This window comes from Dromiciops gliroides, chromosome 6 (assembly GCF_019393635.1).
Source record: "Dromiciops gliroides isolate mDroGli1 chromosome 6, mDroGli1.pri, whole genome shotgun sequence".
In the NCBI taxonomy this organism is placed as follows: Eukaryota; Metazoa; Chordata; class Mammalia; order Microbiotheria; family Microbiotheriidae; genus Dromiciops; species Dromiciops gliroides.
In genome coordinates, this window is record NC_057866.1 from 257,209,064 (window position 1) to 257,224,452 (window position 15,389).

General features: G+C 39.0%; 1 protein-coding gene across 1 annotated transcript in view; it reads right to left on the reverse strand.

Moving 5' to 3' along the window:
* The window catches only part of SHROOM3 (shroom family member 3), a 246,013-nt gene extending 237,019 nt beyond the window's left edge, over positions 1-8,994 (reverse strand). The window contains exon 1 of the mRNA XM_043971907.1: positions 8,918-8,994. The gene's annotated coding sequence lies outside the window, so the exon portion shown is untranslated. The remainder of the gene's footprint in view (positions 1-8,917) is intronic.
* Between the last annotated feature and the right edge of the window lie 6,395 nt (positions 8,995-15,389).

Sequence of the window (15,389 nt, forward strand, 5' to 3'; positions counted from 1 at the left end):
AAAATATATTATGTCCAATCTAGAGTAGTAAAAATTACAGTCACAAGCCAACATTGCAACAAGTAAAGGACAAAAAACAGTATCAGTGAAATGAAATACTTAGAGCTCCCACTTAATGTCCCAATGTGCTGGGAGCAGCCGGTCCAATCACCTTCATGGGTTTGTCTTTCAAGGTCCAGCTCTTAGAGCCAGGAAGTATCTACCCCAAGGCTTCAGTCTAACCTCCCCCTCACCCCCAGAACCTACAGAAAAACTTCTGGTTGGGATGGCAGTGTGAAAGATCATAGAGGAACATAGCCTTCCCACAAACACCTGTACAAATATCCCAACGGGTCTTAGAAAGGGCAATGATAGAAAGAGCTGTAGGTGCACTTCACCCACTCAGAACCACACTAAAAATGGCTGAAAGCCAGAAGCAGAGAGAAGTCAGACCAGGAAAGCCATTGCCAGCTCTGGTAAACAGACAGAGCTTGAGGATTCTGGGAGGAGGATCACACTGGGGAAATCAGGACAAACCTGTAGGGTAAATGAGCCTGAAGCTCATAAACACCGGGAGAGCAGTTGCCAGAACAAACCTGGCAAAAGCCAGCCAGGGCTTTGAACAAGAACATTCCAAGGGGGTCACGGGGCAGAGCAAACTGTGGCAATCAGGGCCTGAAGCCAGAGCTTGACCTATTAGGGCAGATATGGGGGACAGATCTCATCCCCATCGATTTCTGCAGGGGGAGACAGGGTGCACCCGTGCTATTCTCAGAACACTGGGAGCCAAAGCAAGAAATAGAATCAAGGCAATACCTGGATACCCATGCTGTGGACCCTGCAAGAGGCCTTAGGCCACTGTGTTTTACAGCCTGAGGGTGCTCAAACCTGTCAGGGCCACAGCAAAGGACAGAATCTTAAAGCATTAATTAATTTTTAGCATTTAATATTATGAAATTTTTAACTATCCCTGAAATAATGACAAAAACAGCAGTATCATAGGATTATATCAATAGATGGAGAAAAGGTTTTTGTCTCAATACAACATAGGAACATTAGGTTCCAGATATGTGGTGACTCAGCTCTGAGAGGACTTTGTGATTGAGTATGATGTAGCAGACCCTGAGTAGTCTCTTTGTCTTCCTCCTCCACCCTCTTCCTCCATCCAGCCCCCAAAAAGTGCAATATGGGGTAAAGATACAGCATGAGTTAAAAAGAGACAGTTTCTGGTTTGGGTACTTTAACCAGATTCTCATTTGGTAAGTGGCACAGGGGATAGAGCACTGTCCCTGGAGTCAGGAGGAACTCAGTTCAAATCTCACCTCAGATACTAGCTGGTGTGGCCCTGGGCAAGTCACTTAACCCAAATTGCCTTAAACATCCAGGGCCATCTCCAGGCATTCTGATGTATATCTTGCCACTGGACTCAGATGGCTCTGGAGGAGAGAGTGAGAGACCTTGCATAGGCCTCCCTCACTTAAATCTAATTCACTTCAAGTCATGACATCACCCTGATGCTTTGGTCCTCTTTGAGAATGAAGGACAAATAACAACATGTGATAAATAGTATATTTTCTCTCTCCCCACCCCCATTACCATTTCTACATGAAATGTGGATCCAACTAGATGAGTTTTTGCCTGGGCTCCGGGCTGCTTTTTCTTTTTTTTTTTTCTTTTTTCTTTTTCTTTTTTTTCTTTTTGCTCTGTTTCCTTTCCTGAGCAGGTAATAGAAGACTGGACTTAAGATGGGGTAGTACTTCTGAGTTTAAAAAACAAAACAAAACAAAACAAAACCATGGAGGAGCCATTAGTTGTGGAAGTGGCAGAGTTTTGGTTTGCAAAAGAGAGATAAGTAAAAGTGAAATGCAAAATTACTAGTTTTATTTCTGCAAAATGGTTTATGTTCTAATGAGGTTTAAATATCAAGTACTGTAATAGCAATTACAAGTTACTAAACTCTGTTTAACTCATTAAACTCATCTAATGTCATTCTGTTAAATGCACTCTGTGAGTCTTATACCTAGCATTTCTTTTGTGTATAGGGATAAATTACCTGTCCCACACCTGACTCATATTGTACATTGTACCTTGAGTAGTTTTTTACTGCTCCCCTCCCCACTTTTGGGGGGAAACCATAGATATGGGCTATAATCTAGTGAGCCGTAAATAAAATCTTTCTGAGCAGCAGGGGTGGGGATCTGATGAGTTACTGAATGTGAAAATAAGGAGCTTGGTTCCCTCTTATTAGCCACTGGCCTCCTGAGTTCTGTACTCAGTCCAAAGTATATACCAGGCATACTCAGTTTCTATGGTCCCAGAATCAGTTCCTCAGGGTTAAACCAGTAAGAAAGACAGAAAGGGGTATGGACCTAGAGATAGGATATTTGAATTTGGGAGAGAAGAATTATTATGGTAAAAGTAAGAAGTAGGACTAGTCTTCACTTAGGATATCAATGATTCTTGCCACACACTTTCCATTTCCTAATGCTATCTTCATAAATCGATGTTTCTAAGAGCAAAGTTAAATTGAAAAAGACTCTAAAAGAAACAAAACAAAAAGTAAAATAAATACACAAATAAAGGGAAATGTAAATGAAGTGAGATCTATAAATATAACAGAAATAGAGCAGGAGGAAGGTCAAATTTGATACTTAAGGCTAGAAACTCAACCTTAATGAGGGATAAAGAAATAAAGAAGGAAAGAGTAAGAGTACTTCATGAATGGGAGAACAGAATTCAGAACAGATTAGAAGGGGATAGAAATAAGGAAGAGGCCAAAGTAAATGAAAATTTCCTAGGAAAGGGTAACATAAAAGAACGTTGCTTAAGCCAAGAGTTCAGAGAAGGTGAGAAGAAAAAAAATTTAAACATGCTTAATTGGAACATGCTTATCATGTCTCTATCTAGATAGGAAAGTAAAAGATAAAAATAAGAGGCCAAAACAATTAAAAAGTAAAAGTAAACTGAACAAATTTAGGAGAGGGGATCCTGTGGAAATAGGCTGACATCAAGATTATATAATTAAAACTAATGGCAAGAGTGAAGAGTTAACTTAAAAGATGAAGAGGATTTTAAAAAAAAAAACATACCATAATCAAACATGAGATAGAGAGGATCATGGGAACTAAAATGGATAATTTTGATTATATTAAATTAAAAATCAATACAAAACAAAAAATGATGAAAAATGCAACTTAAACCACATGACTATATCATGATATATAGTGATCTATCTATATCATGATATATTGTATACTATTTATCTATCTACCTATCTATCTATCAATAGGTAAGTGTGCCTATATGGGTTAATCCATCAATCAATTACCCCATTCCACTTAAATGAACAAAGTACCTTGGTTCCGATACCTTTATCAAGTAACAACATCTCTAGTGAATCAAACAAAAGCCTTAAACTAATTTATGTCCTGTCCTTCTCTGTGGGCCTTCTATAAAATAGAAAACAAATATGGAACTCAACAATCAAGTGTTTGGAAGCTAGAGGAAAGAATAGTTCTAGCCAAGCTCCTGAGAGGGAATTGCTTGGGACAGGTGGAAAAGGGAAGCTTCTGTCTCCTTCTCTCCCTCCCCTTCTGAGCAGAGGAAGACTATGTGAACTTCTCACAGACATACTAGCAGTGTGCCTGGAGCACTGGTGATTGGTGGTAATATCTGCACCAAGAACAGAAGACAAATTAGACACAATGAAGAATGGGAGCTTCAAGGGGCAGCTAAGTGGCACAGTTAAAGCACAGACCCTGGATTCAGGAGGACCTGAGTTTAAATTTGAACTCAGACACTTGACATTTACTAGCTGTGTGACCCTGGGCAAGTCACTTCATTGCCCCACAAAAAAAAAAAAAAGGAGCTTCAAGACTCTAAAAAGAGCCCAGCAGAAAAGTATTTCATACCTAAGGTGGGGGGGGGGAGATCATAAAAGCCCCATTAAGGGAAGAAAAGGACTTCTAGCAAAATGATTTATGGGAGGTATGAGTTATCCTCTTTGTTTCTTTTACTGGAAGCCTCCCCTATAACCCTCCTTAATGCTAGTGTCTTCCCTTTATTTATTTCCTATTTATCCCAGATATAGGTTGTTTTGTACAGGGTGGGTCAAAAGTCACAAAGGGGATTCAGTATTTAATAACTCCTTTATTTTTTGTTTTTAATTTATAATACCATAGTATCATGTATAGTGTATATATGTATACATATATGTGAAATGAATTTACATTACATGTGAAAAATAAAATCTTGTAAATGACATAAATTATTTTAAAATAACTTTCAAAAAGTTCTTAAAACAGCATGACTTTTGGCCCTTCCTGTATATATTTGTTTGCATATTGTCTCCCCTACTGGAGGGCAGGGACCGGTTTTTGCCTCTTTTTGTATCCCTGGTTCTAAGCACAGTGCCTGGCATGTAGTAAGTGCTTAATAGATATCTATTGACTAATTCATTGATTGATTTTGATCTAAGCTTGAACCCACTTTCCTCTGCACCCTGCTTATATTTGTAAGAGAATGTGCCCCTGGGGTAGTGGGGATATTTGTGACAATGGTTCTTACTAGACACCTTAGTAAATATCTATTTCTAAAAGCTAATCAACTTTGGCTTGTAAACATATCAGATGATAATCACCTCTATGGGAACTTATGAGCTACTGCAAAAGACACTTTCCCCCTACTCCACCCCTACACTCCAGATCTTTAGGTTCTTCTATAACCCTGAAGGCAGAAATAACAGCTGCCCTCTAGGGACCCAGCCTGAGAGTAGGGGTTGGTATAATATTCCCAGAGCATGTGCTACAAATAGATGCAGAAAAAATCTTTTGAACCCCTTAAACATAGAGAAAGAGGGATCATTTCACAAAATGATAGAAGTTTGTATCAAAACCCTCATGCTAGCCTTATTTGCAAATGAGGAACATTAGAAAGTTTACCAATAAATATAGGGGTAAAACAAGAATGCCCTTAGTGCACTCTGGTTTGGTAATACTAGCAATAGAAAGGTGAAAGACACTAAAAGTATAAACATCAGTAAAGATGAACCAAAGTTATCCCCATTCACAGATGACATGATGGTTTACTTAGAAAATCCTAGAAAATCACCAAAAATCTAATTGAGACATAGCAACAGTATACAAAAATAAAATCATTCAGATACCACTAACAAAAACAGAAGAAACTATAGAAAGAGAAATCAAAATAACTGAAAAATATCTGCATGACAACTTACTAAAAATACTCAAAATTTACACAAATGCAATTATAAAATAATTTACAGAAATAAAAAATAGATGGAAAATCAATAAGGATATATATTACCCACATTTTAACCATGTCATTATAATGAAAATACTACCAAAATTAATCTACAGATTTAGTGTTATACCAAACCACTAATCAATTACTTTGCAGAATTAGACAAAATAACAAATTTAATTTAGAGGAACCAAAAATTTAGAATCTTTAAGGGGAAATGAACATTAAAGTAATATATTTTAATGCCATAGTCACAAAAACTATTTGGTGTTCAGAGAGAGAGAGAGAGAGAGAGAGAGGTACATCAGTGAAACAGACTAGGTAAGGAAGAATAAAACAATAAATTCAACTTAGTGATCAAACAGTTGAAAAAACCCCAATCTCTCTGGGGAAGAATTCAAGAAGTGCTTGGGGGTGGGGGGGTGGTTAGGGGGAGAGAAACAAACAAAAAAAAATAGACCAGAAAACAGTTTGGCAGAAACTAGATTTGAACCAATATCCTAAGTCAAACACTACAATTATCTCAAAATAGATCAATAATCCAAATATAAAAGTTCACTTCCTTTTTTAATGAAAAGAAAATAGGTAAAGGTATCTTGCTAAACTCTCTCCTTCCCCCCCCCCCCCGCCCCCATCAGTGTGAAGTGACTTGCCCAGGGTCACATAGCTAATAAGTATTGGAGGTCACATTTGAATTCAGGTTCTCTTGACTCCAGGGCCAGTACTCTGTCCACTGCGCCACCTAGCTGCCCCTAAGGAGAATATTTTTAACCAAACAAGGGAAAAGATAAATGACATGAATTGAAAGAAATTTCAGTGACATGAAATTGATTCAGTATAAACAAAATCGATGCTGCTAAGAAAGGAAACTGTCCAAGGGAGGAAATTCTTCATATCTTTGACAAAGTTCTGATATTCTACATATATAGGGAATGACCAAATTCCTTATAGATAATGAATGGTTCTCATAGGATATGAATAGATGGTTTTCTAAAGAAGAATTGCAAGCTATTAACAACTATATAAAATTTACTCTTACTAATAAGAGAAATGAAAATCAAAACAACTCTTAGTTTTCTCCTCACAGAGAGAAAATTTTCAAAGCTGACAAAAGACGAGAAGAGGAACCTAGAAGAAAAATAGGTATGTTGATTCACATTAGTGGAGTTTTTAATTGGCCCAACTGTTCTGGAAAACAATTTGGAATTGTGCAACAAAAAATAAAAGTGGCTAAAATGTTTATATATAAGATTCAGATCCTATATATAACAAAATATTCCCAATGTAATTTTTAGTTATAATAAAGAACTGGAAACAGCATGTACCCATTAACATAAGAAGGCTTAAACAACCTGGACATAATGAAATGTTACTGCATTTCAAGAAATGAATATGAGGAATTAAGAGAAGATTGGGAAGATTATATGAACTAATGCAGAGGGAAGTAAGCAGAACCAGGAAAAACAATATATGTCACTAAGACAATCTAAATGAAAAGCATAATAAAATGAAATTAAATATTCTTGCAAAGTTCTTTGCATAGTTCCTGGCACACAAGTAAAAACTTAATAAGTACTTCTTCCTTTCCCTGGTGGGATGACAGGTATGAGGTCAGATATGGTCGCTGCATTGGTTGGTTTTCTTGAACTTAAAATCATTTTTTTCATTACAAGGGAAAGCTGCCTGGTCAGGGGAAGAGGAGGGAGGTGTGTGTGTGTATTTTTATTTTTGCAGGGCAATGAGGGTTAAGTGACTTGCCCAGGGTCACACAGCTAGTAAGTGTCAAGTGTGTGAGTCCCGATTTGAACTTAGGTCCTCCTGAATCCAGGACCTGTGCTTTTCCACTGCAGCACTTAGCTGTCCCAAGACAGAGGTATATTGAGAAATCAGTGCGATGTAAAAGCAGAAGACATTAATAAAACTGAAAAGGAAAACATGTTTTTGACAGTAGAAAAATCCTTGGGATCTACTTGAGGCATGAAGAGGTTCAATCAAGATCACCTAGCTGATAAATGGCAGAAGCTTTGAAACAGGTCTTCCTAACTGAGCCCAACACACTAGCCATTAATAACAAACAAAAATTATATTATATTAAAATTACTTCTGCCAATGTGCCTGTGAGGGGTGGTGGTGGTTAATTTTGGCAGTACTTCCCTTCATTAATTCACATACACCCTCAGCTTCAGAAATGTTACATTGGTCTTAGTGCATTCACATATGCTTTGAATACTTCTGAATATTCAAAGTGAGTTCAAAATGAAGTATAAAAACTGATTTTTCCTTTTCTCTTTCTTTTTTTTTTCAGGGCAATGAGGGTTAAATGACTTGCCCAGGGTCACACAGCTAGTGGCAAGTGTCTGAGGTCGGATTTGAACTCAGGTCCTCCTGAACCCAGGACCGGTGTTTTATCCACTTTGCCACCTAGCTGACCCCGATTTTGTTTTTCTTAACGTGGAAAATTTCCAGAATTTGTCCGTGAACGTAAGTACAAAAGATAATGACCTCAGACTCTTAAGTGTCTTGGTTTTTCTTGGGTTTCAGTGCTTCTTGTCTCCTTTTTTGGCACCCTCTCTCTACCCGCTTTCTCCAAACCTGTTTCTTACTTAAATTGTTGAAACACCTTTACGTCAGAAAATTGAGCGCCCTTGTTAACAACCTAGTGGACGAGGGAATATTACACCTCAGTGCTGCCATGGAGTCGTTAAGGGACTAGAACCTGCTTACATAAAAGCTTTCATTTTTTTTTCCAATCCCTAAAACAATCTTTCTTCTTTCCTGTTACTACAAAACAAGTGGCAATAAAAGATCAGTGTTAGTTTGGGGCTTTTACTAAGTCCTAGAATTGCAAGCATGCTGACAATAATCCAAAAAAAAAAAAAAAAAAAAAGGCAGGCGAGGGTAGGTTTGTCCAGTATGTCACTTATTCACAAGGGGAATGAAATCGGAGCGGCGCCCAGGCTTAATCAGAAACCTGGCTTAACAGTCTTCGCCAGCATCTGAAATTCAGGTGTCCGCATGCAGAATCCGAACTTTTTCTATGGCTCCGGAATGATAGATGAGTGTCCTCCCTCCTCCCCCGTGCATGCGGCATTGAAATTCACCTTAAACAACAACAAAAATGCTCCGACCCATAAAAGTTGATGAAGAGGAAAGGCAAGACGTCTCTTTGAAAAGAAGATCAAAACGAACGGGAATGTTTTACATAATCATACATGTATAACCCATATCTGATTGCTTGCCGCCTCAGGGAGAGGGGGAAGGGAGGAAGGGAAGGAGGGATAAAAATTGGATCTCAAACCTATAAATAAAAATGTTTATTACAAAAGGAACAGGAACTGCAAACAAGAGTCTGCTGCAGAGAGCCTCAGATTCTTAGCACAGATTTTGTCTGCCTCTGCTTAGTCACTATTAATTAGAAGTTCCTAACTGTTTTTTCGCTTTTAATTAGAGATCCTAAGTGAGATCTCTAAGGTTTGGATACTTGACCCCTCCCTCAAATATATGCACCTTTAAGTGGTGTCCGGAAAAGGCAGTGGTTTCTTGCAAAGTGCACAGATCCCAACCCTTCTCTCCTCCCTCTGCCTCCTCTTCTTCAATACTGCTTATTCTTTCCATCACGATAAAAGCCGAAATCAGGCCGCGGTGGAATAGCTACTTTAAAAACGGACTTACTTACCTTAAGGAAGCCTACGGAAGACAAAGCGTCTCCTGGCTCGTGTGCTGGACAGAGAAACTTGACACTACCGGCTGAGTCAGACACAAGGAGGGGCGCCGGGGTGGGGGTGGGGGTTTGGGGACCTTGGACTAGTTACGCCCCACAGCCCTGGGAAACAGGGAAACCAGCGGCCAGCAGGGAGAATGAGCAAGCACAGGTGACTTACAACACCAGGCACCTCCGGACTGAACCTTCAGGCAAACAACGGCCCGGATTATTAGCCAAGTACAAAAGGCAGTTCACATTACTGCCCTCCTACCAGCCAATAAGCAGCTGGCCTGACTGACAGCAGGGGAAAAAAATAAACCCAACTCTGGTGGACGAGGAAATAAACTAAGTGGGGGGCGGGGGGGGGCGCGAATCGATGTCTGCTGTTTCTGGGTGGATGTGGGCCTCCTCGTGGGCATTCCGGGCCCCAGACCCAGGGGAGAAGTTACTTTTTAGACTGGGTGTTGTAAAGAAGGTTGTAGTGGGTAAATTCTTTCTTACCTCTCCTCTACTTACTGTTGCTTAGTTCTCGAAAAACTAAGCAGCATACTTTGGTAACAATCAAAATGAAGGTAAGGAAAAAGGATAGGTTAATGGAGATCCAGAGCTTTAACTCCCAGGTGCCCAGGCACTCTTGCCCACGTCCTATTTTTTATTTGGGTTTCTTTGCAGCTGAAAAAACCCTGAATTTTTATTTAGCCACTGTTTCCTCAAATAACACTTTGATTTAAAAAATTTTTTTAAATGAGCCAATGAAAGGGGGTGGGAATTCTAAGTATTTTCACTCTGTCTTGAAGCAAGGAAATTTACTTGAGAAGAAAGCACCACTGAATGAGATTAGTCTAAAACCTGACTTTTAAAGGCCATTTAAAACAGTGAAATAATGTCGCACCTGCACACTCTTGTGGACATAATGGAATTATAGCATCTGTCCTGTACTACAATCCATTCAAGGCCTCATACTTCAATCTCTCATCAGAAGCCTAGAAAGTACAATCCTTTGCAGCTGGACCAGTAAGTACCACCTGACTGAAGTTCTGTCTTTGCCCCAGACTGTAGGGGTCGGCTTAGCAGCCCCTGTAGCCACAAGGATACAGAGAAAAGGAATAATAACATCCACAGAGAACAAAAATGAAATGGAGAATGAAAATACCTCTGAAAATGTATGCTTGTGTAATAAATGAAGTTTTAGCAGCTCACAGCTGGAATGTGAGTGGGAAATAAAAAATAGCCTCCTCACATGATCTGCACAAGATTGAAAGGGGGAGTTTAAAGACAAAGAAATATTTGAGGGAGTAAAGGGAGGAGGGGAGTGGATAACCTTACAGAAAAATGTGTCAAGTGGCTCAGCAATCACATTGACCAGTTCTTCTAAGGACTTCAGAATCTGAGCCAGGTGATTTGAATTCATCAAGGTGTTCTCTTATTGTCTCCTTACTTATCTTGGGTATCAACTCCTTGTTAGTCATTTTTGTGCTGTTAATCTTCAGTCTAAAGGTCATTCTCCTTCCCAGAGAAAAGATATGTTCTTGACAAAGTCATCTCTCTCTTCTCCTTTTTCTGCAATTCCCAATTCACACTACAAATGGATACTTTTTTCTTTGGGGCTAATTGAAGTGCATTTCCTTCCATACCATACTTGATCTAACAAGTCAGAGTTCAAGAGCAGCCAGGGTCAGGGCTGTCCCCCTTGCAAGTGTCAGATCTAACACTCTGCTGCTGCTGACAGTCAACATTCTATTTCCACACTACACATTGACAAAAGGTGATGTTTGAGATTCGTTTCTCACAGCTGGCCATAGAATGAGAATGACCGTCCCCCTCCCTAGCAAAGTCGAGCGTACATTGTGATTTAAAGAGTTAGCTCATTGGAATACTTCATATTCCTTCCAGCATGGCAGCTGTCCCACATTGTAACCCAACCCTGTCCAAATTGGGAGACTTATGACGCTATCTTCAGGTATTTGCTGTCTGAGTGCTGTGAATATTCTATCTGTCCTTGTGGATGCTATGTAAGGTAAGGAAAATTATAGCATAAGTTTGAAATATAGAAACAATTATGAAAGCCAAGCATTCACCAGAAAAAGGCATTTCATAATTATCTCATTACCAGAGAGAAACCTCTGTTCCCAGAATCACAGAATTTCAAAGTTGGACAGGATCTCAGTGGTCATCCAATCCAAAGCATAAACCCAACAAGTGTCATTCAGCCTCTGCTTAAAGACCTCTGAGACACGGAAATCTCAAGCTCGGGAGGAAATTCATTACACTTTTGTACAGCTTTTCTTTTTTGTTTTGTTTTGTTTTGTTTTGTTTTATTTCGTGGGGTTTTTCTGGGGGGGCAGGGCAATGAGGGTTAAATGACTTGCCCAGGGTCACACACCTAGTAAGTGTCCAGCGTCTGAGCCGGATTTGAACTCAGGTCCTCCTGAATCCAGGGCCGCTTCTTTATCCACTGCGCCACCTAGCTGCCTTTTTGTACAGCTTTGGTACAACTCTGCTAATTCTTTGCAGAGTGTTCCTGGTACTTCCCTCTAAAGCCAAAGCCTAGTCCCTCCTCACCGAAGCAGTCTTTAATACCTGAAGAAAGCTAGCATGTTCCCCTTCAGTCTTTTCTAGATTAAAGCTTCATATGACATGCACTGAATGCCTTTCATTATCCTGGTTGCCTTTTTCTGGATGCTCTATAGTAACATCCATCTTACACTGTGGTATCCAGAACTGAAAACAGTACTCCAAATGAAGTCTGAAGAGGGCAGAATGTAGTGGGATTGCCAGCAACCTCTCCCTGGAAGCTATGTCCATCCTAATGCAGCCCAAGATCTCATTGGGTTTTTTTGACTGCCATATCATCCTGCTGACTCCTACTGATTTGCAGCCCATTAGAACCCCCAAATCCTTTTTTTTTTGATGAGGCAATTGGGGTTAAGTGACTTGCCCAGGGTCACACAGCTAGTGTCAAGTGTCTGAGGTCGAATTTGAACTCAGGTCTTCCTGAATCTAGGGCCAGTGCTCTATCCACTGTGCCCCCTAGCTGCCCCCCAAATCCTTTTGAGAACAATTGCTGCCTATCTATGACTCTTATCCTTGCAAAGTGGAATTTTATCCTCTTAGATCAAGTCCAATACTAACCTCTTAAGATCCTATTGTCATTCAATGTGTGTTCATACCTTACTGTCATCAGCACACTTGCTTTTATCCAAGTTATTTATAATAACATTAAACACTACAGGGCCAAGCACTGATCTGTGGATTACTCCATTGTTGACCATTGACCAAGTTGACATGAGACCAAGAACAAGCACCCTTTGAGTCTAGCCATCTAACCAGTTTGAAATGGATCTAATTGTGTTATTGTCTGATCATACTAATCTTCTCCATGAGAATAGCATGACTGACATCGTTTTGCAAAATCTAACCATCTCTATAACAATCTGCTCTAGAATTTTCCCAGAAATCATAATCAAACTCACTGGCCTAGAATTTGGAGATTCTGTTCTTCTCTCTCTCTCTCTCTTTTTTTTTTTTAGAGAGGCAATTGGGGTTAAGCGACTTGCCCAGGGTCACACAGCTAGTAAGTGTTAAGTGTCTGACGCCGGATCTGAACTCAGGTACTCCTGAATCCAGGGCCGGTGCTCTATCCACTGCGCCATCTAGCTGCCCCTCTTCTCTCTTTTTTAAAAAGCAGAACATTTGCCTTTCCCCAATCTTATGCTACCTCTCCTATTTTTCCATGACCTTTCAAATGTCACCAATGTCAAGCCCATTCTTCTGTAAATTATTTTTGTTCTGTCATTTCTAGTATAAAAGTCATTTTCCTTTGAAGGGAAAGCAGAAAGAAATGAAAAATTGAGCAGCTTTTCCTTCTCTCTGTTAGTTATTCTTGTTCCATCCACCTTGAACAAAGTTCCTATTTTTTTTCTTTGAGCCTTTTTCTCCTATTGCAGCCTAAAAGCAAGGAAACAAAAATGACCCTTTTAAAAATAAAAATATTTTATTATTTTCCAGTTACATGTAAGGATAGTTTTCAACATTTGTTTTAATAGTATTTTAGTTCCAAATTTTTCTCCCACCCTCCCTCCTCCCCAAGACAGAAAGCAATCTGATATAGTTTATTTATGTACAATCACATTAAACATATTTCTGCATTAGTCATATTGTGAAAGAAGAATCAGAACACAAGGGAAAATTTTCAAAAAAGAAGGAAATAAAAAAGTCCCCAAAGTAGAAACTGTGGTTCAATCTGCATTCATAATCCATAGTTCTTTTTTCTGAATGTTGAGAACATTTTCTATCATGAGTTCTTTGAAATAGTTTTGGATCTTTACACTGCTGAGAAGAGCCAAGTCTATCACCATTGTTCATTACACAATGCTTCTGTTACTGTGTACAATGTTCTCCTGGTTCTGCTCCTCTCAGTCAGCATCAGTTCATGTAAGTCCTTCCAGGTTTCTCTGAATTCCTCCTGCTCATTGTTTCTTACAGCACAATAGTATTCCATTACATTCATATACCACAACTTGTTTAGTCATTCCCCAATTGAAGGCCATTCCCTCAATTTCCAATTCTTTGCCACCACACAGAGAGCTGCTATTAATATTTTTGTACATATGGGTCCTTTCCCCTCCTCTATGATCTCTTTGGGATACAGACCCAGCAGTACCACAGTCCCATAGCCCTTTGGGCATAGTTCCAAATCACTCTCCAGAATGGTTGGATCAGTTCACAGTTCCACCAACAATGAATTAATGTTCCAATTTTTTTCACAGCTTCTCCAACATTTATTGTTTTCCTTTTTTTGTCATATTAGCCAATCTGATAGGTGTGAGGTGATATCTCAGAGTTGTTTCAATGTGCATTTCTCTAATCAATAGTGATCTAGAGCATTTTTTCATGTGGTAATAGATAGCTTTGATATCTTCATCAGAAAACTGCCTGTTCATATCCGTTGACCATTTATCAAATGGGGAATGACTTACATTCTTATAAATGTGATTTAGTTCCCTACATATTTTAGAAATGAGGCCTTTATCAGAAATACTGGCTATAAAAATTGTTTCCCAGATTTCTGCCTCCCTTCTAATTTTGGCTGCATTGCTTCTGTTTGTACAAAACCTTTTTAATTTAATGTAATCAAAGTCATCCATCTTGCATTTCATAATATTCTCTATCTCTTGTTTGGACATAAATTGTTTTCTTCTCCATAGATATGAGAGGTAAACTATTCCTTCCTCTCCTAATTTATCTATGGTATCTCCCTTTATGTCTAAATCTTGTACCCATTTTGACCTTATTTTGGTATATGGTGTAAGATTTTGGTCTATGCCTAGTTTCTGCCATACCATCTTCCATTTATTCCAGTAGTTTTTGTCAAATACTGAGTTCCTATCCCAGAAGTTGGAGTCTTTGGGTTTATCAAACAGTAGATTACTATAGTCAAAAAATGACCCTTTTTTATCCTCAACTTTGCTCACCAACCTTCAATTCTGAGATTTAGCACTCCTCACACTCTTTATAGGACTATGCCATATTGTTATATTCATCTTCTGTTACCTGACCTAGGCTCCATTTTATACACATATTTAGAAACACTATCCCAAAAGTCTTAGAGCAAATGAGCAACCCCTTCCCCTCACTGTGTGTGAATGAATAAAACACTTTTTAGGCTCTCACTATACATGTGAATCAGGGTTCTAAGCATTGGGAATATGAAAAGAAAAGTAAGACAATCCCAGCTCAAGGACCTTGATTTGTAGGAGAACTCTCTCTCTCTCTCTCTCTCTCTCTCTCTCTCTCTCTCTCTCTCTCTCTCTCTCTCTCTCTCTTTCTCTCTCTCTCTCTCTCTTTCTGTCTCTGTTTACACATACACAATATACATGTACATGCTTCATTTGGAGTACTGTGTTCAGTTCTAGATACCACAGTTTAAGATGGACACACATATATACATATATTTACATACATATACATCTACATATAGATGTATATAGAAACACATATACATATATGTGTATGTATAGAATATATTAATATATTTCTATATGAAATATTTCATCAAATCATATGGAAAGCAGATGAATATTTAACAATGAGCTCTCTAAGAAAGTACTGGGGGGCAGCTAGATGGCGCAGTGGATAGAGCGCCGGCCCTGGAGTCAGGAGTACCTGAGTTCAAATCCGGCCTCAGACACTTAATACTTACTAGCTGTGTGACCCTAGGCAAGTCACTTAACCCCAATTGCCTCACTAAAAAAAAAAAAAAAAGAAAGTACTGGGACACGCTTTTAAGTTTAACCTGCATTATTAACATTTTCTCCATCACTTTTTTAAGTTTAACAACAACACAATAAATCCGACCCTGATTTGTTTTGAGGTATAAATGCTCCCCATAAAGATTTCTTTTCTTTTTTTTTGTAAGACAATTGGGGTTAAGTGACTTGCCCAG